The sequence below is a fragment of the Crassostrea angulata genome, chromosome 3 (genome assembly GCF_025612915.1).
Source record: "Crassostrea angulata isolate pt1a10 chromosome 3, ASM2561291v2, whole genome shotgun sequence".
In the NCBI taxonomy this organism is placed as follows: Eukaryota; Metazoa; Mollusca; class Bivalvia; order Ostreida; family Ostreidae; genus Magallana; species Magallana angulata.
Window position 1 is genome coordinate 52,095,339 of NC_069113.1, and position 25,571 is coordinate 52,120,909.

At 32.7% G+C, this 25,571-nt stretch overlaps 2 long non-coding RNA genes across 3 annotated transcripts; one reads left to right on the forward strand and one right to left on the reverse strand.

Annotated features, from left to right (window-relative positions):
- Positions 1–938: 938 nt before the first annotated feature.
- On the reverse strand, positions 939–2,795 carry LOC128177696 (uncharacterized). Its single transcript, XR_008242867.1, has 2 exons — positions 2,658–2,795; positions 939–1,643 (listed from the first exon to the last, which is right to left on the reverse strand). It is a non-coding gene; the product is annotated as an uncharacterized LOC128177696 (long non-coding RNA).
- Positions 2,796–12,528: 9,733 nt separating this feature from the next.
- LOC128178862 (uncharacterized) lies at positions 12,529–24,500 on the forward strand. 2 transcript variants are annotated; one of them, XR_008243011.1, is made up of 3 exons: positions 12,529–12,635; positions 15,910–16,077; positions 24,347–24,500. It is a non-coding gene; the product is annotated as an uncharacterized LOC128178862 (long non-coding RNA). The 2 variants fall into 2 exon arrangements; XR_008243012.1 differs by having other exon boundaries at positions 12,624–12,705.
- The last annotated feature ends 1,071 nt before the right edge of the window (positions 24,501–25,571 follow it).

Below are 25,571 nucleotides of genomic sequence, written 5' to 3' on the forward strand. Positions count from 1 at the left end.
CGAAGTTAAAATCGCCTTTCGATAAGAACAAAAGTTTCTTGAACAGACACCTTCAATTTCCTCATTAATTTTAGAACAGAATAACGAGTCACAGGATTATAGACAGCATGCAGTTATGATATTTATAAATCATAAAAATAAAGTTTCGAAATGTGACAACTTTCATTTTAAATATATATTATTATGATATATTTCCTACATTCAGTGTAAGTGTTTAAGGGTTATGTTTTTAAAAAATAGGAATTATGAACATTAAACTGCACATAATAGACTTTTAAAAAAACCAGTAACTCAGCAACTGGATGCAATAAAACTGTTTATCAATATCACGAACGAATTAGAGGTTGTCAAACCACAGCTGTGCCTTCCAATAATTGAACCCTGCACAGCTTCAATAAACACTCCTTTGCAACACACATTTCATATTTTATTAGATAATAGATTTACGGGGCCTGTTAACATATTCAGCGGAGTCATTGCAATAAGAATGTTCTACTGATAATTAACACAATTCAATCTGTTTAATTCTTAAAATAAACTTGATAAAGTCCGCGCTTATACCAGAATGGAATGAGTACTATCTGGAATGTATTGTAATTCATAAGCTAATCGAACTAATATATTTCCTTGATGAAACGATAGAAACTGATATTGGCAAAAACTTATTGTGATGGTAATATGTCGCACATCTTAAACAGGTCAAGTACATACCGAGTTCATGAAGTCATATTTGTATGAAAGGAACCCGTTTGTCCGTGGGTGGATCAAAGTACTTGTTTTTTGTTCTATTCACATTTACTGTTGGTAAAAAGTACAACAAACTGTAAACAACGCGAACGTCCCAGTGGTACCGATTAAAGTAAAATTACAAGCAATGCAAACAAAACCGTTCATGTTTAATCATAATTAAGATAAATATATTAACGCAAAAAAACAAGTTTATCATAAAACTCAATTATAATTTATTATTCAAAATTTGCTTCGTTGTCAGTGGTACAGCTTTGAACATTAAGCTTTTTAAAAAAGAAATTAATGGACCCCTTTATTTAAAATAACTCTAGGAATACCAAAAAATATAAAATCTCGCGTTAGGATTGTGTTATCCGGACAGTCTCCACAATTCATCAAAGAATAAGCTGCTAGTCGGGTTTGGTTCGATATGTAAATACTTTTTGCAAGGCCTGCTGGGGGCCGCCTTAGTGTTCGTACATATTTTGTGCTAATATTCCTTTCTTTCCTGCTCATAATATCCGAGACAATTTTTCCTGTAATAGATATTCTCCACATTGTCCAAAGATGTCTGTTGTCCGTAGGATCAAAACTACGCCTGGTAGTCGGGGGTTGGGAGGATGATATGGCACGTTTTGTGCCGTTTCTAGATCTTGTATTTCGCAAATTTCGACTGTTTTGTCTCTTAGGTGAATTTGTTTTGGACCGCGGTGAACGGAATTGGTTGCGTTCTGTACTTCTAGATTTGTGGTCTTGACCGTGTTCTCTGGAAAAGCCACTTGGATGATGCGATCGAATGTAGCTCCACGGAGATCTCGGTGTAAATTCGTCCCCAGAATATTCTGCACTGAATGAGACATTCAACATAGATCTAGGTGTATTATTGGCCATGAGATCAGGTTCTTAATAAATATCTGAAATATAAAATAATAATACATTAAATAAAGCTTACGTATTGTAATAAATGACGATTACACAATCGAGGGGTTAGTTTTTCCCTTTGAATAATTATTATTTCAAATTCTACAGCAAAAACAAGCATCGGATTGCCAGAATCATCTTTCGTACGCCGGAGAAAATTTGCGGATATAAAGACATTCGTTGCGCTTTCTTTCAGTCTACTTTTAAAGACGATCAGACATTTTCATGGAATACCCTCTACCCACGAACACTGGGTAAAGAGCCCGATTGGGACGAATGATTGACAATAGGATCTGTGCTAGGGTTTTACACAGTGGTGTTTTCGACTCAGGACCTTCCATCTAGAAAATGGGTTTAATATCACTGCACACCCTCTACCTATTGGCTGGAAACCATTTCAAAATCCATTAAACGAAATATAAATTAATTAACAGTTTGAGCCAAAGTAGAAAGAAATTTACTTCGGACAAGAAAAAGACGGTCAGACAGATCGTAATACGGCGCCCTCTAGTAGTTATTTTGCTATACTACTTTTGAACCTCTTACCACCCCCCCCCCCCACCCCCCAACATGACATATGTTCCACACGTGGATGGTACATGTACATACAGCCATATTTGTATTAAAATTGAAGTCTTTTTTATGATATATTTTTATGAAGATCTATCATTTCGATAGGTTTAATAGCACACTGATGAAATATCTATCACTGGATAAAAAGATGGTAACCAGTATCCTTCGATAAATAGATCCACTCATAATCTGAATAAACACATGAGACCAAATTGTTAACTACAATATACGTTTTCAATAGAACGGTGCACACTTAAAAATCAAACCGTCAAACACTTTACAAATACACAATGGAAACTAATATAACAGCTTGTATAAATCAATGTTTTAACGTGATTTACTGTTTAAGGTTCAGATTTTACAATATTCGACTAGAATATCTAGAAATTGTTTTATATGCAGAGGTATCAATTTACCAGTTAATATGTACTTACCTGTTTTGAATTTGGAAATGCGTTTCATGAAAATCGAAGTCCGTGTTCAAGAGAATACGAAAAGTTTAAATGCCAGTTAGTGTCAATACTCTCAAACTACCAATTATAACATTCAATAGTTGGCAAATGTTTTAAAACTCTAACATTCTGAACAAAGGAACGAAATGAAAGTAGTTTTCATTTGTACGTTTCTTTAGAGCCCGAAATGTGTGATAGCTCTTTAATTATACATGTAAACACGCATATAATGTTTTGCATTGTTGACCGGCGTCGTGCGTCGTGTATTAGAAATGGAACATTTTTACCTTATTTAATAACTACATGTCTAATTCTTTTTAAATTTGGATTGATGCATCTTGGGGTAAAGGAAATATAAATTGTAATTTTCATTACATTTGCCCGGTAAAGGGCCTTAGGAGCAAGGCGAAATAGTCAAAATTTGATCATTTTTCAAACATTTCTTCTTTTTTTGATGCACATCTGAAAAAAAAAAAATAAAAAAAAGCCCTCTACCAAATTTGTAATTCCATGCCCCGGGTGAGGCTATGACTTTACGGCGGGGGCAATATGGTCACAATTGTTATTAAATATCCTCTTTACTTCTGCCGATGCTGAATAGAAGCTGACTGCATATTTAGAAAAACGGTTACCATAACTCATTTTACCAAAATTGTAAATGTTGTCTCAATGGAAGGAAATTTGACTCATTGGCTTGGCCAAAATTATCTTATATTGTAATTGTATATAATGTTGAAAACCTTTTTTACCTTTACTGGTTCAGTGTAAGAGCCAACTGAATACTGTGGAATTATTGAAATTTGTGGGGGACAATTACAATTTTTGTGGATAGTTGGTTGGGGTTTTTTTTACATATTCGTGGGGATTTAATTTCGTGGGTGCGTTAGTTTTCACTTCTAGTAAAAAGGAATGCCCACGACACCTAAGGCAAGGGTGCTGCCTTGGATGGGATGAGGGCTGATTATAATACTATGTTTGAAAATCTTTGATTTGTTCTGCTACTGAAACTTGATGAAAAAGATGATTACATATTTAGAATCAGAATGAATAAAGTATATTGAAGTTAAGATGAAAAAATAACAATAACAAACCGTCAACTATCTCAAAAATCCATAAAACGAAATACAAATTCAAAGGAGAGCAACACGGACCTCCAAAAGACAAAAGAGGTAGGATCAGTGCCATGGAGGAGTGAGCATCCTCTGCTGACCGGCCACACCGCCGTATGCTTTTTGTCGTAATCGGGAAAAAACGGGAAAGTCCGTAGATAATTAGGTGATTAATTATGGTCTAACAATTAGTATGAAAAACGTCAGTCAGCATGCGACCCAGTGGAAGATTGTACTTGCTGACAAGGTCGTTGTATTGACCACATACTTTCGAAAAGATGACTTCAAACGAGATTGTTGTTAGTCCTGTTTTATCGACGTGTTTGTCAGTAGCTTGCCTCGCTTTAGAAATTAGTCATACAAAGAGCATGAGTATCGAATTAACGGAAAGACAAAAACACCATATGCAGGTGATGAAGGTATAATGCTACATAAGTAAGGAAAGTTGACGACAGAAAAATTGAAGTCATTGCGTTTATCATAAAGTTGTGTTGTTCACTTACCATCAATGTCAATTTCTAGTATTATATCCAAATATGAAACAGATGAAGCAGACTGTGGTATCTTTTATTTCAAGTTCACTGGGATATATAGAGTCAACGTAAGTATGGAAATAACAATTGTTAATTGATAATACGTCGTCGATATATTTGAATGTTGAGTTGAAGGCCAGAGCGAGTGATTTATTTTGTTTTCGCGTACAAGGTTTTGAATAAATTCTGCTAGAATGGGGCACAATTGGTACCCATGGGAATTCAAACAGATTGTTGGAAGACTTAATTTCCAACAAGATATCTGTGAGCCAATGCTCACTAGTGATACCCCCGCTCTGATGTGAATAAGCAAAATAAGCAAAGTCGACGTGTAACAGGAAGTTAGCATCCGATTGTTAAAACAATAAGTCCAACGATATGGCATGCCTAAACAAATAGTGTGTTAAAATTTCAAGCATCTGCAACTTAAAGCTGCTGAGAAATCTTTGACGAAAATTTGTTTAATTTTGGCTAAAAATAAACAAAGTCGTCATTTAACAGGAAGTTGACGTCCGATTGGTACAAAAATGTATCCCACGATATGATGCCTAAACAAATAATGTGTTAAAATTTCAAGCATCTGCGTTAAGTGGTTGTTGAAAACAATGCGACAGAAATGTTTGTTACGGACAGACAGACGCGCAAGGGTAAAACAGTATACCCCTTCTCCTTCGGAGCGGGGGTATAAAAACTACATAGATGTTGTCTATCAGAAACTCAAGCATCTTTTTAATGTCAACTTCAGAGTACTTGTGTGTGCAATCAGAATCCTTTATAACAAAATAATATTTTAGTTTTCCAATGACAAGGTAAGCATTTTTACGACTTCAGTTTTTATTGAAGAAACTGTCTATGATATTAAAAAGCCTAGATTTTTAATTTGTCATGGGGAATGGTTGTATAAAGCGTTGAAAAATCGTACGTTTTGATGCTATTGATTTTGAAAAGATTTTGTGACCAAAGTTTCTAATAATTCTTTAGAGTTTTTTAGCATCCACATCTGATTCACACCACTTCTGGGGTATTTTGCTGTACAGTACTTTTGAAGTTTGTCCATCACTACTGTAAGACTTTTAGTAGGGAGTAAAGTGAGATGTTTGGTAGAACATCTCCTGGAACCTGCTATATATCTCTGTTTGTAAGGACTTTAGTGAAGCTTTGAAATCCGGTACAAATAAGCTAAATCAAATTCATTTTGTTTATTGGGGATATTAAAGATATCCATAACCGATTTATGATTTTGAATTATTTCCTGCTTGGAAAGGCTGCTATGGGATTACCATGTGTAGAATCGAAACTAGTTATTTGAATATACAATTAATACAATGTGCCTCACAAACAAAGACGATGTTGTTACTTGCCTTATTAGCAGGGACCAGAACATACTTATCGTGCAATCCATCTCGTTCTCTTCTCACTTCTGCATTATTGAAAACAGAAGGATAGATGGTTTTCATTTGACCTCTCAGTTGTTTAATACGATATTTTGTATACATCTGATGCTTTTAAGATATCATGAAAGCCTTTGCTACATGCTACAATAGCTTAGTCTTCTTTTTTCTTTGGAGAGGGGTGCTGACAAGGGCTGAATTCTGTTCATCAGATAGGCTGACTTTAGAAAAAATGCAAATTATGTAGGAATTTAAGGGAGTCTAGCATTATTCTTTTATTTAAATGCCATGGGGAAGAATTTCTGTTGTGCCTCTGGGGATTGTTCATATAAAAAAGATATACTAACTACCAATACGAGGGCTGTTCAAAAAAATTTTTGGGACATTTACTCTTGCTCCCTTGAAAAAAAAAGGGAAATCATTGAAACTTCACCAGACAGTAAACCAGGATACCTATCGTTAAAGTGAAAAGTTTGAAGTTTATGACATCATTTGTTCATTCCTGGTAATCTTGCACACTTGTCTACATCAATTGACCCAGAGCAACCACAAACTCATCGCAACGCCATTTCAGCGTTCCTCTTTGGTCCTTTGTTTTAAATACTTTACAAACGAAAGGATAACATAAACTATTCTTCATTTTTTCATCTTTTCTTTGTATTTAAAAATGGCAAGAGTTACACATTTTTTTTATTCTTCATTTTTGTGAAAAAAATTCGAGTTATTTTTTCCCAAAGTCAACTTAATGTGAAACTGTTTATACATTCATTACGAATATATCTTAGAACGTTTAAAATCAGTTTGTGTCTCAAAAGTACTTGATATTTAGTCACTTGTTTTAAGTAGTACAAGGTACGAGGTACAAATTAGTAAATAATCCTTTATTAACTTATAACTTTGAACCCTTTCCATGTTATAGGCTTTGTTTAAGCAATTTCTTGACCAGAAAAGATCTTCTTTTGAGATTCCCACCAATTTGATGTATATTGGCTGTGCCGCATTGACGTCAAAATTCAATAAACCGTCGCAGTCAGATGTCTATTACTTGGTAAATATAGTTTTACTATATCCGTATTTCAACTCGAACACTGATAAAACTTGTACAAAAGTACAAGTCATAATAATAGTCAATAGAAAATGTCATAATAAATAGCAAAGTGAGCATATAATTTGATTTTTTTTATCATTATTTGTAGGGCTACTAACACTTATAAAGTAGTTTTTTAAACTCCGAGTTTGTGCCGGCGCCGAGTACCCTCACCACCGAGTTGTTTATGTCCCGTCGTAAACAAATTATTTATTAATTATATTAATACTATATGGCCACATCGGTCCCACCCTAGGGCCTAAACCCGTTACCCAGGGACTATAGTTTACACAATTTCGGTAAGGGGCCTAATGAACATCATATTCTTAATTCAGTTTATTATAAAAGTATATGGGAGTAGAGAAGAAGATTTCAAACAGTTTCATTATATGGCCGTATTGACTCCACCCTAGGACCTGAACCTCTGACTAAGAGACCGTGAATTTTTGGCAGAGAGCTCCATTAATATCATTACCATGCATTTAGGTTTTTTCCCAATATGTGTTGGAGTAGAGAAGAAGATTTTGAAAAATTGGCCCTTTTCTTACTTATTTGGTCACGCTTAGTGGTAAATTTCACGATTTATAATTCCAATTATCCAAGAGATGCTTCAAACCGAAAATGGTAACAATTGGCCTTGCAGTTTTTAAAGGGGCATAGTCACGATTTTGGTCAAATTCTTTTTTTATTGTTTTTATTATTTACAATGCCCTAGGAATGCATCTTCAATGACAAAATAAAATTGGAGAGTCAGTAGTGAAGTTATAAGCAAGATACAGAATTCTTTGTCATGTAAACAAGGCTCGTGTCCTGTTTTGTTTACATTAGTTTAATATACCGGAAAAGTTTTTTTCAAGCTGATCTTTCAATTTCCTTATTCATTTTAAGCACAAAGAAACAGATCTTAACGTTTACCACATTCATTTTCGGTCTACAACTGGAGTTTTCACTTCAACGTTCAAAATGTAAACAAAAGCTTTGTTTACATAGTAATGAAATGGTAGCTCTGTAACTCGCTTATATCTTAACGAATGACACTTAAATTTTGGTTGCCTACTAAAAATGCCATACTGAAGCACTGTTAACATTAAAATCGGGAAAATCATTTTTGACCAAAATCGTAACCATACCCCTTTAAGAAGTTAAAAATTTGAAACTGATAACGGGCGACGAGGGACGAAGACCTATGGGTCATCTGAGTGACTCAGATGACCTAATAAAACATATCCTTTAAATAAAAGTACTTTTAGGGTGGATTTTATTTATACCTGAATTTGCAATTTAGAATAGTAAATGGTAAATATTTTCGCATAAAACGCTAAAATTTTATACTTGTTGTGTTTCCTTAATGAAAGCACATTTTTGATGTGCATCATAAAAGTTTTACTATAAACAATACATTCAAGCCAAAAATTAATAATTTAACTACAATTAAAAGCCGTTCGTCTTTGTTACTACAAGTGTGGAAAATCTAACGCCTTGTACGCCGATGGTCTTTGAATTTTGTAATCGCGAAGACATAGCCTCCGCTTTACATTATATACATAGTGTATGAATGGAGCGGGTCCCTGTTAAACGGTTTAAAAGAAGTATACAAGTTCTTCCACTGTATTATGAATTAAAAGATTTTTTTATAAAACGTATGAAGACTAGGAATATGGCAAGAACAACAAAACAGCAATTTCTTTAAATTCCCGTATAAGCTTTGGGTTTGCAAGCGGGTGACACTTGACTTTTGAGAAGGCCTTCAGGATCAAACTTGTATCTTACAAAGACAGAAAAAATGTATCAGTTCAGCAAACAATTTACTTACGTATGGATAAAATTTGCCCAGATGAGGAGATTGAATAACTTGGAAGTAACAATGATAAAAATGAGAAACAACGGACAAAATGATCAGAAAAGCTAAACCAAACCTCTTGCTAAGCTAAGCTAAAAAAAGAGATATTGTCAAAACATGCCATTTCTACTACCCTCATGTGTTTTCATGTGTACTGCGTCCCCCGCCCCAGACTAGGATTTTGAATTGTGTTCAACCCCCCACCCCACCCCGTATTCTTTTTAAATGGTTTGAAAATGTGTTTGTTTACAAATTTAAGCAAACAATTTACTTCATCATATGGCTTTCGTAAGGTTATGTATTGAAGTGTGACGAAAAGCGGTCAGTAGTAGAGAAAATATCCCATGCACGCAGAAAATTACTATTTAAGGTAGTACAAAACACCCGTGGAATTAGGTATTTGAAATATTTTCTCAAATACACAAAATAATGACAAAATTTTCTGTAAAAGTTAAATATTAATCCATTGTCTTAATTTTACCAGTTAAAAATTTTATTCATATTTAAATCATACAATTTCTTTTTAGAGACCTTTAAGTATTGCAATTTTTTTTCCCTAAAAGATAACTAACAAGAACTAATTCAGAATTTACTTCAATGTTACAGTTAAAATATATTTCTGTGTCTTAAAGTAACAAAAAGTTCTTTCGTATGAACAGCAGCACGAACATTTGTAATATATGAAAAAAAAGTAACGTAGTTTGTTGGCAATACAAATATTAGCAGTTGACTATTTCATTTTACATTCAACAGAAAAAAATAAGAAGGGTACGTCTGCGGCAGTGTGTGCGAAAATTGTAAGGTCAGATTTTTTCATATTTTAAATATTAACCGGTTTCCTTCCATAGAACAAAATATTAAATTTTCTAAAAAAAAACTGAGGATTTATAGGAAATGTTGGCCTATTTATTTTTTACTACTTTAAAGCATATGAAAAGAACATCAGGGAATGGGTTAAAGTGGGAAGTCCAACCAACCCACTGGGAGAGAGACACTTTACTCCATGGTCTTTCCCACATTAAGTCTAATAGAAAAATCTTTTGCAGAGAAATGGGGATAGAAAGGGCATTGTTGTGGTTAAAATTTTATCTATATCTTACAATTCTGTTCATCTAACTCGATCAACCTTTATGTGCACATTTTCCGTCAGATTTAATTGGAGTTTATTGGTTGCTTTAAGTAGGTCCACAACATTGAATGGTACTTGATACCCTAAAACAATTCTTCAGTATGAAAAAAAACGTGGCTTTCAGATATCAGATAAAGCAATCAAATTTAACAAAATGAATAGGTGTGGTTTAGGTCGATCAAATAGATCATTTAAATAAAAAAGATCAGACATTCTCTTAAACGATGCAATCAAACTCTTGATTTTGCATCTAATGTTTCCGGATGCCTTTCTTCGGGAAACAGAACTCTTATTTACCAAAAAAAAAAATAATCGATCATTAGAAATGTTTATTTTACGAAACACTGACATATATTTGTTTAAATAATATATCAATTCATTTTTTCGCTGAATACTTACAATGGTTATATAATACATGCATATAAGATATTTACATATAGTCAGAAAATAAGTTTTGTTAGATATATATTATATACGGTTTTAGTCCTAACGCACCGCCGTCTTAGGATTAAATCAGGCAAACAACCAGTCAAAACTTATGCATTTGAGGTAAAATGTTAGCATACCATATTATATTCGTTTTCAGTACAAACTGAACTATATTATCGTATATTTCAATGCATATATCGTGAGCAAGCTGTTAGTGTCATCGTCAGAAAAAAAGCCTTTTTGTTCCTATGTCGTCGTTTATTCGCTTTATGCCGTTGGCAAGCTGAGTGAACATTTGAATACTGCTGCTTTAAAGAGTAATGATATTTTTTACAATCAGCTAAAAGGAAATCAAAACTGCTTTGAAGATAAGATAAAGAGATTATCTTTTATAAATGAAAAAATACTTTGTTTCGATGTACAAATTCAACCCCCATCATGGTCCATCAAACCACCTCAAGTATGATGTTAACAAACTTAAACCCTCTTTTCTCAAGGATGCTCTGTGCTAAGTATGGCTAAAATTTGCCAAGTTGAGAAGAAGATGAAACAACTGGAAAGTAACATAATGGAAATAAAAATGAGAAACAACGGACAAATGATCAGAAAAGCTAAACCAAACCTCTTGCTAAGCTAAGCTAAAAAAGAGATATTGTCAAAACATGCCATTTCTACTACCCTCATGTGTTATCATGTGTTCTGCGTCCCCCTCCCCAGACTAGGATTTTGAATTGTGTTCACCCCCCCCCCACCCCGTATTCTTTTTAAATGGTTTGAAAATGTGTTTGTTTACAAATTTAAGGATACACCCGCCTCCATAACAAATTAACAAAAATATCAAAACATGGTGACTGCTTATAGAATCAAAGTACTGAAGTACTGACGGGAGTTGATTTTATCGATTATTATTTGTAATAAAATCAACGATATGTTATTTTGCATGGCAAGTTGTTCACTATATGTATTTGAATTACGCACATTTTTTTAATATGAATTCTCACGCAGGAATTGCGTGAAAACCAAATATGAATCACGTTGAGTAATATTCAAAGAATTATTCCATCAAACTACGTAACAGTAATCGAAATAGTTATGAGAAATTGTATGGACTTAAGCAAAATTGAACTCTAGTTTCTTTCAGCCAGACTCTCAGCTGTCTCCGTTAACCTCCGACAAACAAGAGAGACTCTCTTCTTGTCGGAGATTAACGGAGACAGCCCAGCGTCTGGCTGAACGAGACTATATTGAACTCTAGCGTAGAAATACATAGAATGTACGACTTCAAAAAATATCTAAATTATCCGTACCATTTAAAATCTGAATTTTTACAAGGAGTCTATAAATAAGTTTCCTAGAAAAACAATGCTTAATAACTCATTACATCGAATTTATCGATTAGAACTATATGTTGTCAGCGGTGTATTGATTTGTGCTTGGGTCCAAACACTGTTTCATTTTCGGTTTACCCGAGTAACTGCATAGGAGAGTTGATTAAATCAACTCCCCAAAATGCGGTGTGCAGAAATTGATTTCATGTTAAACCCACTTCCACCTAAACCGCGAGTCCAACGGTTGTGCTTGCTATTAATGACACGGTATCTGCGCTGTCCTAGCTATGTTCATAGTCTTTTGATATTTTGTAAAACTTAATACCGTAAAATATGGATCCGCTCCATATATCAATATTTATGTGAATTGGAAACTTAAGCTTTGGCGATTACAAAGTTTAAATTTTTTCCTCTTTGAATCCCGGATTCTTAGGACTTATTATTGTGTATCACTGATAACGGAAACGCTAGTGTACAAACATTAGCTCTAATTTGAATAATAAGTTACTTGGTAAAATGTTCACGATAACTGAAACAATCGACAGTTTTTTACCGAATTACCTGTATTAAAGGACAAAAAGTCAAGTCCAAAGTTTTCATATTTTATATAGATGCCTGCAATATATTTTATGGCATTATTACTACTTAACTTTCGTGATAAAATGCATATATATTTAAAACACGAAACTGTTGATTAGGTTTCACACACATGAATATTACATAATGGTGTCATTTTCAAGATCATCACGAGGATAACTGATTATCTAATCAAGTCAAAATTGATGTATAGGATTAATCTAATTTTATCTCTGTTAGTATCACATTACGAAAAACAATCTGTTATTAATCAATAATTCATTTTGACCTTTAGAATCAAATTTCTATATCCTCAGTAACTTATCTATGCATGTCGGACATACTGTTTCAATTTTTCATTCTGATATACTAGTACTCAGATTACCATGCTGATCTTGTTTTTTTCTATAATGATCAAAAATGCCTTGACTGACATTGGCATGTCACGTACTTTGTTCCATAATACATCGGTTTTGGGGTTAAGAAAATGAAACGAATTTCCAATTCAAAGTCAATTCTGTATTCACTCAAATTTCAGGTAAGGTTAATGTAAACAGATAAGGATATAAACTGTCCTCAGAAGGAATTATTACGCGGAAGCTAAAATGGTAAGATGGTCACTTGAGTAAAATATATACTGTAGTTTAAATAATACTCAAAGGTATCAATTTTCGTGGATAAAGTGAAAATCACAGTTTAAAAGGATACGTAAATTCGTGGCCAATGATCCTATCAATACAAAATGGTAATAGAAATTGCACTTCAATGAACAGTTAATTTCGTGGATCAACGTAATAACGAAATCCACGAAATTTGGTATTCATAGAATATTGATGAAACCACAGTAACCAAAAAGGACTTAAACTCCGTGAAATTGTTGAAAGATGTATTTATTAATGTTACTTAAACACGTGGTAGTGTTTGTTTATTCTTTACATCTATTGGTTGTTATTATTGTCACCTAGTCAGGTGACAATATTGATATTCATAGCACGGGCTAAGAATGACCGTGAAAGTTATTGTGTACAAGTAAAGCCATTCGAAGGCTCTTTTTCGTGCAGTCATTTAAGTCCCACCCACCCGCCCTTTGCTTCATATTGTATAATATATAGATGTATCCACTGTCTAAAATTTGCAATTTTATTTTGTAGATGTGGAAGATTTGGTTTAGAAAGAAAGAAATTTTTGTTATATTGAAATTAATTAAAACTGCACTTTCAGAGCGCTTCACATCCTACTCACGAGTTTGTGTTTATTTCATATATATTTTATGTTCGTTTGAGTGAAACGAATAAGAACATAAAAGGTGTACAAAAATATCCACGATTGGAAAATGAATATTTAAACATACGACTCAAAAAAGCTACCAAACCAAATGGTTTTTTCCAAGATTTCCTTTATCAATGGTTAGCCAAACAAATGGGAATTACCCCTATTAAAGTAGAGTTAAAATATACTGACATTGTAAAAAAATAGTAATCAAGATATATATATATATATATATATATATATATATATATATATATATATATATATATATATATATATATATATATAATGGGTACTGGGGAAAGACTTAAAACAGAATGATTAAGGTCATTGTTATTGTTATATATTACTTTCAGTTATGGATTTTAAGCTCCTCGTGCATTTTAGCCTGCTTAAAATTCAAAGAAAAAACAAGTATGTTAGCGTTTACGAAATTCCATTTCATATTCTCAGAAATGTGTTCGACCAATATCATTATTTTTCTTTCTAGAAATACCTTTTTCAAAAGACATCGTTTTCAATTACTAAATGTCTTTAATTTTATAAATGTTTAAAAAAAAACATTTTTAGGTAGATAATTCCCGTACTATAAAATAATAAGACTCGTCACAGTCGTCATAAGATTTTACATTTTTTTAACGGCTCATCTCTCAAGATTTTAGGAATTCACGCAAATTTATAATTAACAAATTGAATATAAGTAACAAATAGTCCCCTTAGCTACTTACATATACTTCTTTTATATGTGTGTTCTGCATCATTCAATTTTATGATACCCCTCGATCAATATCTTCATACTCATCTAATGTTTTATGAATTGTATTATATTTTGAGAAATGTAAAGTCACATAGGTTGTAGCTGATTTGTTTCTGCATCTTAATAATATTTCATGCATCGTTGTTAATACAAAATCCTGGTCAAGATTTTCGAAATTTCCGGGCAACTGGGCCACTAGAAGTTCTTATGATTTCACTATATTCTTTAGATCTGTCAATTGAACCCATATACTTTTTCTACATATACAACATAATAATTACACATTATCAGAACGACCGATTAACGAGGCCGGGTCTAATTTTTTCTGCCCTAGATTTTTGAATGAAATTTTTAACAAGAATTTCTACTGATATAATTATTATTTTAAGTTAAAAAAATTAGACATTTACCACACAGTTTGTTTAAGGGGTCATCTCAAAGTTTGTTAATTTTTAACATAGGACTCTATGGGATTTTGCTTGAAATGTACCAAATTTGCACATTTTTTAAACTTCTGCCCTAGGGATTTCTTTTTCTGTTCTACAAATTAAAGTTATTGCTAAAATGCATCAAATTGTCAAATAAAAAAAACCTTTTACCTCCTGGTTTGTTCCAGGGGTCTTATCAAAGTTATTTTTTGTACGCCCAATTTCCCAGTTTGTCAGATAATGGCTATTTTTTATTTGACAAAGACGGAAATGGTGACCTTTATTGTATTATTAAAACATTAAGACATATTTCGGTAATAAATAAATATATAACATCACATATTAAGGGTAAATGATATAAAATACATGGTTAATGTCTTGAAATAAATAAATTTAGCGATATTTAGGCGGGTTAAGGAAACGTGACAGAGGGTTAGGCTTGCTGAACCCTCTTCACGTTTTCGACCCGAGCCCAAATGTAGCTTATACTTCGAGACATTTTTGTTTATTCCACAATGTAATATCAATTTTACACATCAAACGAGTTATTTTCAACAAATTTCGCTGAATATCTGCAGTTGAAACTATCACGCCATGGCGTCAACAAAGCAAAAAGATGACGTCACAATACAAATGAAACGCTGCGCGAAAGCGTGCGTACTCGTTCTGTACTCGGCCTCGTTAAGAATAGAGCCTTGGAAAGAGTCAATTCATTATCACATAAAGATTCCATTACCGATATGTACACTTCTACACTTTTTCTTTATTAAAATGTTATTTTATGAGTAAAAATTTTATCAAGCCTATCTTAATCAGATGACTGGTTGTTCATATTAGCCTTCTGTTCCAAATGATAATGTCAGGTGTTATAAGTTGATCAAATTCGGTCGGGGTTGATCAAATTCGATTTGATTACGTCTTAACGTATTTGATCATTCCATAATATTCATAAATTTTTCTCCAGTAAAAACCATCGTGTAATTACGATTTGCACTTATATTAATCTTATATCTGCATAAAGGTTGTCATTAAAAACATAGACAAAAATTGGAATCCTAAATCATATAGACTATAGTATAAAAACTAAAATAAGTTCCTTTTTATTGAAACACGGTTTTGCAGTATATAAAAAGATATATATTTTATTTGATTGTACTGCACAAATTTCTTCAACAAGGGAAATAGAGCAGCTGTGAATACCAATAAACAATATAATCTGAACAGAGCCGAGTTCACTAAGAGGATTGCCACAACTCTGACCGATTAAGAATAGAGCCTTGGAAAGAGTCAATTCATTAACACATAAAGATTCCATTACCGATATGTACACTTTTACAAATTACACTTCGTTATTACAGATTGAAGACCCTTTGAGGCTAAAATATCCAATTAACAAATAATGAAAAGAAATCCTGTAAAGACATCTTTCTCAGGCAATAAAAGTGCCATGCTTCCATTACGGAGGAAGAAAATTCATTAATTATGTTATGTTACAATGTCATGGGAATGAAAGGAACAGTAAAAAGGTAAAGCATGTGTTGTTTTAAAACTAAAATAGAATGCTGTGATGATGTGAAACGTCGAAATGCAATTTAAATTGGATTGTTGTAATTGGTCATGTGCATGCGTATGTTCCGACACAACGTAAATTTATTCACATTCACATGTAACAATTAAATCAGCCAACATTTTCTTAACTTGCAGATTTCGTTAAATATATTAATGCCATGTTTTTTGCAATGTGATTAAAATCAGATTCTTTGATGCCGCTGCTCACGTAGATAGATACACAAGGGATCAGATCCTTTTATCCACTCACGTAGATAGATACACAAGGGATCAGATCCTTTTATCCACTCACGTAGATAGATACACAAGGGATCAGATCCTTTTATCCACTCAAAAAGATCGCTACACAAGGGATCAGATCCTTTTATCCACTCAGACAGGTAGATCGCTACACAAGGGACAATTTGTATTGTTTGAATGCTTCTTTCGTATGTTATTCGTTTGTTATATCCGTTATAAAGTTTATTATTTCGTTATCTATTAAGTGAGTAGAGTATATTCATAGGGCTGCCGTAATTTAAGTAGTAAATGTACAAGTCTGTTTCTTGACTCTAAACAGTGTAATTTGCAAGTAAATGTCGTCACAGTATTCTACGTTATGTGTAAAGTAATTAAGTATAATATTGTCTTGCGAAATACAAGAAAATGTAATGCTGCGCTGCCACGTGTACCACGTTATCTCACTGTTATGTACGGTGGGTCAAGTGGGTCATTACTTGTATTGAACCTTATGTGTATGTGTAACTTAATGTGAATGTTCTGTATGCAGCAGGCATGGGGTAATCGTAATTGAGTAATCGCAATCGATTTTAATGATTACTCTTTTTCAAGTAATCGACAGTAATCTGTAATCGGAGAGATTTTCGATTACTTGTAATCGTAATTTAATTGATTACAGCTAAAAAGTTCAGTGTAATTATAATTACTTTTTCGATTACTTTCAATTACTCTTTACATAAACATATTGTGATGCACTTATTGTATGAAAAAAATACTCTTTAAGTGTTGTTTATAATACAATTCATAGAATAAAATTGTTTATATTCATTTTTTATGATTTTCCACTTTCACTTAAAATATAATTATTGGTTGACATATCATTGAGTATATAACAAATAGTCAGTTTACGGTACGCTGTGTTTCACAATTCTTTGCAGAATTTTTTAATTATGTAACATAGTGTGGCTTAGAAAAACGGCTAAGCTTCTGACCATTATCAGAGAGAGAGAGAGAGAGATTGTGTCTATTTTGCCAGAAAAAGAAACAAAAGGGTAAATGTCATTAAGTGTGTTTGTCCTTGCCAGGTAAGGAATCCACAAAGCAGTTAATGAGGTGTGACCACTCTAATCATGTTTAGATAACAATTAAAATAGTCTCAACAAGGATCAATTTTAAAAATCAAAACAATTGCAAGCTCCAAACACAATTCATTCAAATTATGAAGCAAGGCTGCCTAAAATTTATTTGCATATTTCCGATGATATTTTTAAAAATAATAAAATTTCAATAGAATTCCAATTCTCGAGATATTACCAATAACAACTGAATAATTATGATGGCTAAAGGTGCAAGGTCAAGATTTCATCTAAACTTGTTAACCTCCAAGAAAAAAAAATTACATGACAGAGCTTTATATAATTGCTTATAATTTGACATTTGAATAAGCAGTAGAAGTAAAATGTTATTTTATGAAGATTGAAATATGAAGTCTTAAATTTTCATATAATTCATAATGAAAATACCCCTTTAACTCTAAAACCAAATTAACTCTAAGAGTTTTTATATGATATTTTCAGAACAGGTACCGTACCATGCACATTTTAATGAAATTATTTCTAAAGTATGCGATTATTAATCGATTACATGTTATAAAGTAATCGATTACAATCGATTACTGGACAAAAATGAATGTAATCGATTAATAATCGATCACACAAAATTCCCCTATGTAATCGATTATTAATAGATTACATTTTTGAGTAATCATGTCCATGCCTGGTATGCAGGTCCCGAATAGCGAATAGTGTATAGGAATGGAGTTGTGAAGTTTTGGTGTCTTCCCTACCTACCAGTGTGTCCTTTGACGACTGTCAGTCCATGAATTTTTATGCAATTTCTTGTTAACATAATTTGAGGAAACGTTACTTCTGTTCCTTTTTTCATTCTGGAGGTGTTGTGAAGCCTGTCGGTCAACCCGCAACACCCGATTTATTGTAGATTTAAGTTGGTTCAAACCATGAACTATGAAGATTACGAAGAGAACCAAAATTTTCACACTAAGAAGAGTAAAATAAATGCTTTCTAATGAAAGCTTTCAACTGTGTGAATCGTAACTTCCTACAAAAACTTTAGCTAAAGGTCAATGGTTATTGTCAGTGGGAACTACGGGTAGATACATGCAATAACTCTTAATCTATATATTGGGATAAATACACTTACATGCACCTGACGTTATATATTTTTCTTTAAAAAAATATATCATTAACCTAATATCATATGCCGGAGGTACACATCGCCGTATCCTTGACTCTTCTCTTAGAAACGTGACATCAGCTTGATATTTTGCTTCAATTTGATGGTTAGAAATATTCTGCGATTAAGTAACCGACAACAAGACGGTGAGGACTGCAAAAACAATTATTGAGTACACAATCTGTCAATGCAGGAAAAATTTATGCATTGTACCTAAATAAAAATAACAAAAGTTTGTAGAATGGAATGACAAGCATAGCGACCACACCGGATAAGGTGTTCATTATTGTTTCGAATGTTTCACGTAATGATTAAAGGATATAACATATTGTCAGAAAATTATTAATATACTGATTTCAAAATAAAGTAATGTGCACCAATGTTTGGATGTGTTTTTAATCAAAATTGAAAAAAAAACCAATACACTCTTTACTTCATTTAAAAGGGAATACTATTTCTTAAATTAACTTTATTCTAATATCATTTATATCCAGTGTAAGTTCACCTGTGACCGCACGTATTTTAGTAACTGATAAATTATGATATCATATATATATATATATATATATATATATATATATATATATATATATATATATAAAGTCATTCCCTTATGAAATGACAAATTGAAAAATTGAAGGGTAAATTGTCAATACTGATTATAAAAATCTGTCAATAATAAAAATATGTCATGTCGATGTTTCTCATTGTAAGATTTTTGTAAATGTTTAAAGTTTATAAGAACTAGATGAAACGAAGTAAATGTAAAACAATATCTGAAATCAGCCCTGTTCTGTTGATTACGCACATGTACACAATTGTTCAAAATACATAGCAAAGTCTATCTTGTTAATTCTTAATAATAAATATATATTTTGTAAAGTCTTTACTGAGGAGGATACCAGTCCTCCAGTAGAACTGTCTATAAGGTATTTGAGTGTCGTGTATCGACAAGGATGTAACCCATGTATGTTTTAGATAAATGGAGTTGAACGATGAATATACTCGGTAATTTTTTTATAAACTGAGTCTGGAATGAGCTTGTAGTACGGTTAATGCATTTTTACTTTGATGTTTCTATACAATCTTATGACAATGTCCGATCAATAATATTCACTTTATAATTTAAAAAATATAAAGTTCAAAAAATGTTTTCTCCACTGGGCGCCAATTCAGAGCACCGACTCCTTGGTCCAACAGTTTTCTATTTTGATTTGAAATTAAATATTGTAGAAAAGGTACCAATTAATATATCATCTTCGTAAACTAGGATCGTTTCTGATCAGACTGGCTACATGAGAAGATAAAAAAAAATATCACAAGGGTGCTTGCTAGCGTACACGAGAATGAATAACGAGAGATAACTCTTGGAAGTAAAAATGGCATTACCTTCTGCACTTTCCGATTATAGTCTTTTGGAAAACGTGTTTAACAGGTGTTTTTCTTCAGAAAAAAAGTATCTGATCTAATTGAAACATACCTTTTTACTTAAAAGCATTCCAATTATTTACAGTGATTTCATTTCAGAGATTGCATGTAATAAACTAATGTACTCATTTGTTTGTGTTTTGCAAGTTTCATGTAGGCCTAACATTTCAATATGTATAATACAGTTAGGTTCAGTATATGATTTAAGTGACTGTGAGATTGGGTATATTTGGTATATTTCAAGTTTTCCTTCAATTTTTTTTAAGAATTATGTTAACTATATTAGGTTACAAGTTATTAAGACACTATCACGCATAAAATAGTTGGTCAATTTTGATAAATTTCAGGTGTTTTTTTTTTGTTAGCAAAATATATAACTCTTAATAAATGTTGAAAATTTAAAAATAATATTTAAGCAGTTTATTGTGATTTTGTTGGAAGGTCGTGTGGTGCAATTAGGTAACCTGCCAGATTTCTAGTGCTATAGTAGAATAATGAAAATTTACTTTTTGGCTATTAAACCCTGCCCTTAAACCAAAATCCCTGACCCTGGGGCCTTAATTTTCACAATTTTGGTAAAGATTACCATTCTAAATTTGCAAAAAAAAAATTCCTTACTAAGCGGCCGGTTGTAAAGATAATGATTTTAAAGAAATATGTACATACTCACATATCACTAGATGACGAAATTAATATATTTACGTTCACTATTTAACTAATAGAACCCCTGAGCCCAGGGCCAAATTATTCAAAGTTTTGGTGAAACCTTCCACTTATGCCCTAACCTACTATTTTATTTACCTGCAAGATGTACAGTGGTACAGTGAAAAAACGGAAAAGTCCGTAGACAATTCGGTGATTAATTATGGTCCAACAATTAGTATGAAAAACGTCAGTCGGCATGCGACCCAGTGGAAGATTGTATTTGCTGACAGGGTCGTTGTATCGACCATAGAACTTACGAAAATATGACTTCAAACGAGACTGTTGATAATCCTGTTTTATCAACTTGTTTGTCAGTAGCTTCCTTCGCCATAGAAACTGTTCATATGAAGAGCATGGCCTTGCGTATCGAATCAACTGAGAGACAAAAACACCATATGCAGGGGATGAAGGTATATTGCTACATAAGTAAGGAAAGTTGACTATAGAAAAATTAAAGTCATCGCGTTCATCATAAAGTTTTGTTGTTACGTTACCATCAATGTCCATTTCCAGTATATTATCCCAATGTTTAATAGATGACACAGACTCTGGTAGCTTTTAATTCATGTTCAGTGTGATATATCGAGTCGACGTAAGTATGGAAATATTTGTTAATTGATAAGACGTCGTCGATATACCTGAATGTTGAGTTGAAGGCCACAGCGAATGATTTATTTTTTTTACGTACAGGTTTTTGAATAAATTCTGCTTCATAAGAATACAAAAATAGATCTGCTAACAATGGGGCACAATTGGAAACTATGGGAACTCCAACAGATTGTTGGAAGACTTGATTTCCAAAAACTACATAGATGTTGTCTATCAGAAACTCAAGCATCTTTTAATGTCAACTTCAGAGTATTTGTGTGTGCAATTAGAATGGATTTTAACAAAATATTTTTTTTAGATTTCCAATGACAATGTAAGCGTTTTTACGACTTCCATTTTTATTGAAGAAACAACTGTCTATGATATGATATCAAAAAGCCTAGATTAAAATGGTTGTATAAAGCGTTGAAAAATCGTACGTTTTGATGCGATTGATTTTGGTAAGATTTTGTGACCTCAAAGTTTCAAATAATTTATTAAAGTTTTTAATATCAACATATGATTTACACCACTTCTGGAGTATATTGTACAGTACTCTTGAAGTTTGTCATTCACCACTGTAAGAATTTTAGTAAGGAGTAAAGATAGAGGTTTGGTAAAACATTTACTGGAACCTGCTATATATCTCTGTTTGTAAGGACTTTAGTGAAGCTTTGGAATCGAGTTGAAATAGGGTAAATCAAATTCATTTTGTGTATTGGGGATATTAAAGATATCCATAACCGATTTATGATTTTAAAGTATTTCCTGCTTGGAAAGGCTGATATGTAAGTAGGATAACCATGTGTAGAATCAAACCCTATTTTTTTGAAAATGCAATTAATATAATGTGCTTTACAAACAAAGACAATGTTGTTACTTGCCGTATCAGCAGGGACCAGTACATAGTGATCGTACAAACTGTCTAGTTCTTTCATCACTTTTGCTTTATTGAAAACAGAAGGATATATGGTTTTCATTTGACCTCTCAGTCGTTTAATATGAGATTTTAAAAAACCCACTCTGACAAGGTAACAAGTTTTTCTTTTTCAGATTGTGCCCATCGTTTGGCATGATCTTCAACAGAATTCATGATATATATAAAATAACGACGACATGTGATGGATCTAGGCTCCCTAAATTTTGATCCTTTCATTAATAAGTGATTTTAGGTCTTCGTTGTTACTAAATTAACATCACCAGTAATGACTTGTGTGGAAGAACTATAGTTGTAGGGTGAAGAAGAAGACGAGCACGTTGAAGGATTACCTTTCAGATGTTCGATATTAAGGTCTTATAGAGTTTCTTTGTAATTGAAGTATTTTGGAAGCAATGGTTGAAGTATAATTGTAGGAAATACAAGGGGTTGACTTTATCTTGAAATACGGCGAAACGCAGGACTTACGTTTTTTGTGATTAAAAATATTGCTAATATCATTAGCATTGATTCACTTGTTGGCAAACTGCAGTTTAAAAAATAACGCTGTGTGTGAGTAGTTTTTTTCTGTTTGTGTAGGCTTAAAAAGCCGATGATAAGCAATATCCAAAATCATGGATCCGAGTCTGTATTCCGGTGTAGAAAAGTAAATAAGCTGCTTTTCCTTTACTTTTTCATGATTATTGTTTAACGCTTTCAAAGGGACAGAGTAAAGTTTGGTGCGAATGTAATGGAGACCCAGTTCATTTACATAAAGTAAATAATGAATCAAAGGAAACATCGTGTATAATTAGTTTATTATAAGACCGATGTCCATGACTTCGCCTACGTCTCTTGGTTAAAAAGTCCTATTACATTAACATTGGTACACTGTGGACTTGAAAGATTCCCCACACTTTCAACATTATCGTGGAAACCATACGGAAAGGCCGTACCTAGTTTTCTTATCCAAAGTTCTTCTGGTTGTCTTCGGATTGGTGCGCTCAGTGGGTGGCTATTGGTATGATGGTAAACTTTTTCTAGAATTCTCTCATAGACAAAACAGGGTGATCAGGGGAATTGAAATGAAGATTATTCAATTTAAAAGGAATATCTGCACATTCACTTTTTGACCAAAGGGTCCCATTCTAACACTATAACCGCGACTCTGGAGCCATGATTTCACAATCTCAAAGGAAGCCTTCTTGCTCATTATAATTATGTACCAGATTTTTCTGCTAGATGTCTAGAAATATTGAGTACTTTTTTAAATATTGCATCATTTTTACGGGTTCTACCCACAATCTACATGGGAGCAAAAACAGGGCAAAATTCTATCTGATGAATTATTTTTCTGGAGACTAAGAATATCCTATTCAACCCATGGAAATTAAATTGAGGGAGCATTATGGTACGCTCATCATAATAACCAAATTTGGGGAAAATAGTTACATGTTTGTTTAATATGTTTGCTGTATCTTTTTTTTAAAAACATCATGCGAAGTAACTGAATTTGCATATAAAGAAGCATTTCATTTCAAATCAGTAGATGTCTTTGGAATGCAGCCTGATCATTAGGTGGACTTGTTTAATATGTGTCACAGCACCATCACAGTGTTTGCATATCTCTCTGAGAGAAATACACAAAAAGGCACAATTTCTCATAGAAGATCCCATGGATTCAGTGAATATGACAATTCAAGAAGACGTGATAATAGCAAATGCATTTAGTTTAACTACCTCGACTTCAATTTACAGAAGAAAATATATACAATTTTATACATGTTTCTACATGGCAATTTTCGCCCCACTTTTAGGCCTGGAGCTAGTTTTAATAAAGGTCGAATATTTTGTCGTTGACTTAACTTACTGAAATGAAATTTAATATACGGATTTATCATTATTCATAGTATCTAGGTCAAGTTTAAATTTAAATACGATCGAATAATGTAAACGTTATGCGCCTTGGACTTTCTATTATTTCAATTCCAATTATTTTCAGTTTTCGTTAATTTTCTTCGCTGATGTTTCAGTTATTTCCATTCCTTTTTATCGCAGAAGTTTCCAAGGGAGGGGACCTTAATGTTTTACAAACATCTTTTGTTTTATTTATTAAGGGGTGTTCGAAGAGGGTCACCTGGTGAAAGGCTTAGGAAGTATATCGAGACCAAGCTGCAGGATCCTTCTCTGACTGGGCTTTGCTAACTGTTCTACAGAAGGATCATGTCAGTTTTTTTAAATCTGGCAAAACAATGAAGCTGTGTCCAGACACTGTTGTGTTCAATCAGGAAGTAGTAAGTTTTTAAAAATACCATTAGTAAAATGGTTTTTTTACTTGTGTACAATTGCACATGTCGGTGGTTATATTAAATGAAAAGCATGGCCATTGTGATCTGTATAAAAATGTGTTGATTTTTATATTAGGAATTATTAAAATTTGTTTTTTAGTCTGAATGGCAACAACTACTTAAAGCAGTTATGGAACTACTAACTTTACTGTAATACTGGAGGAACACTGCGTTATCAACAGCATCTCATTAGGGATGGTGGGCTAATGTACTTACCCAAAACAGTGGCAGTCATAGTTCGCCATAACAAAAAGATCAAGACTCAGCTTACATCTCTTCATTTATCCCATTTTAGATGTGAATAAATAAAGAGATGTAATCACATTCTTGATTGGTAATAATACGCAGTCCTTTTTGCCATAGCCACCAAAAACCAGCCCAGCCAGTGCTGATTGAGGGAAACACTCTTCTTTTCTTCGAAAAGTTTTTTACATACGTACAGGGAAGTCTCCTAGTCATGCATTATGAGATATAAAATATGATAAAACTTTTTATCAACTCAATTGATTTCCATAATGGCAAATTATGAGCATAATGGAATAAGTAAATCATTGTTGAAAAATATGCAGATTTTATTTATTATTATAATGAAAACATAATACACCTTTGACATACTGTTATATATCTTTCAGGAGAGGCATTGGAAGCTGGTTTAAAGAGAGGATTGCAAATGATGGGGATGGATCCTCCAAAAGAGAGGTTTCGTTCTTACTAGTTCAATGATAAACCAAATACATGTACATTTTTCATATGAAGTTGTACATGTCTCTGCTTTTTGTGTTTTCAATATCATTATTATACTACTCGGTATATTTCATTTATGTTAACTTTGACAATTCCATCAGCTGTCAGAATCAAGAGTATCAAAATATTCTGAAATACCTGCATCATGTCATCAAATCCTGCAAAACTTTTTTTTATGATTTTGTAAAGAAATCTTATCACATTTGGTGTTGACTAAGTATTGACATAGAGTGACAAAATCCCATAACCA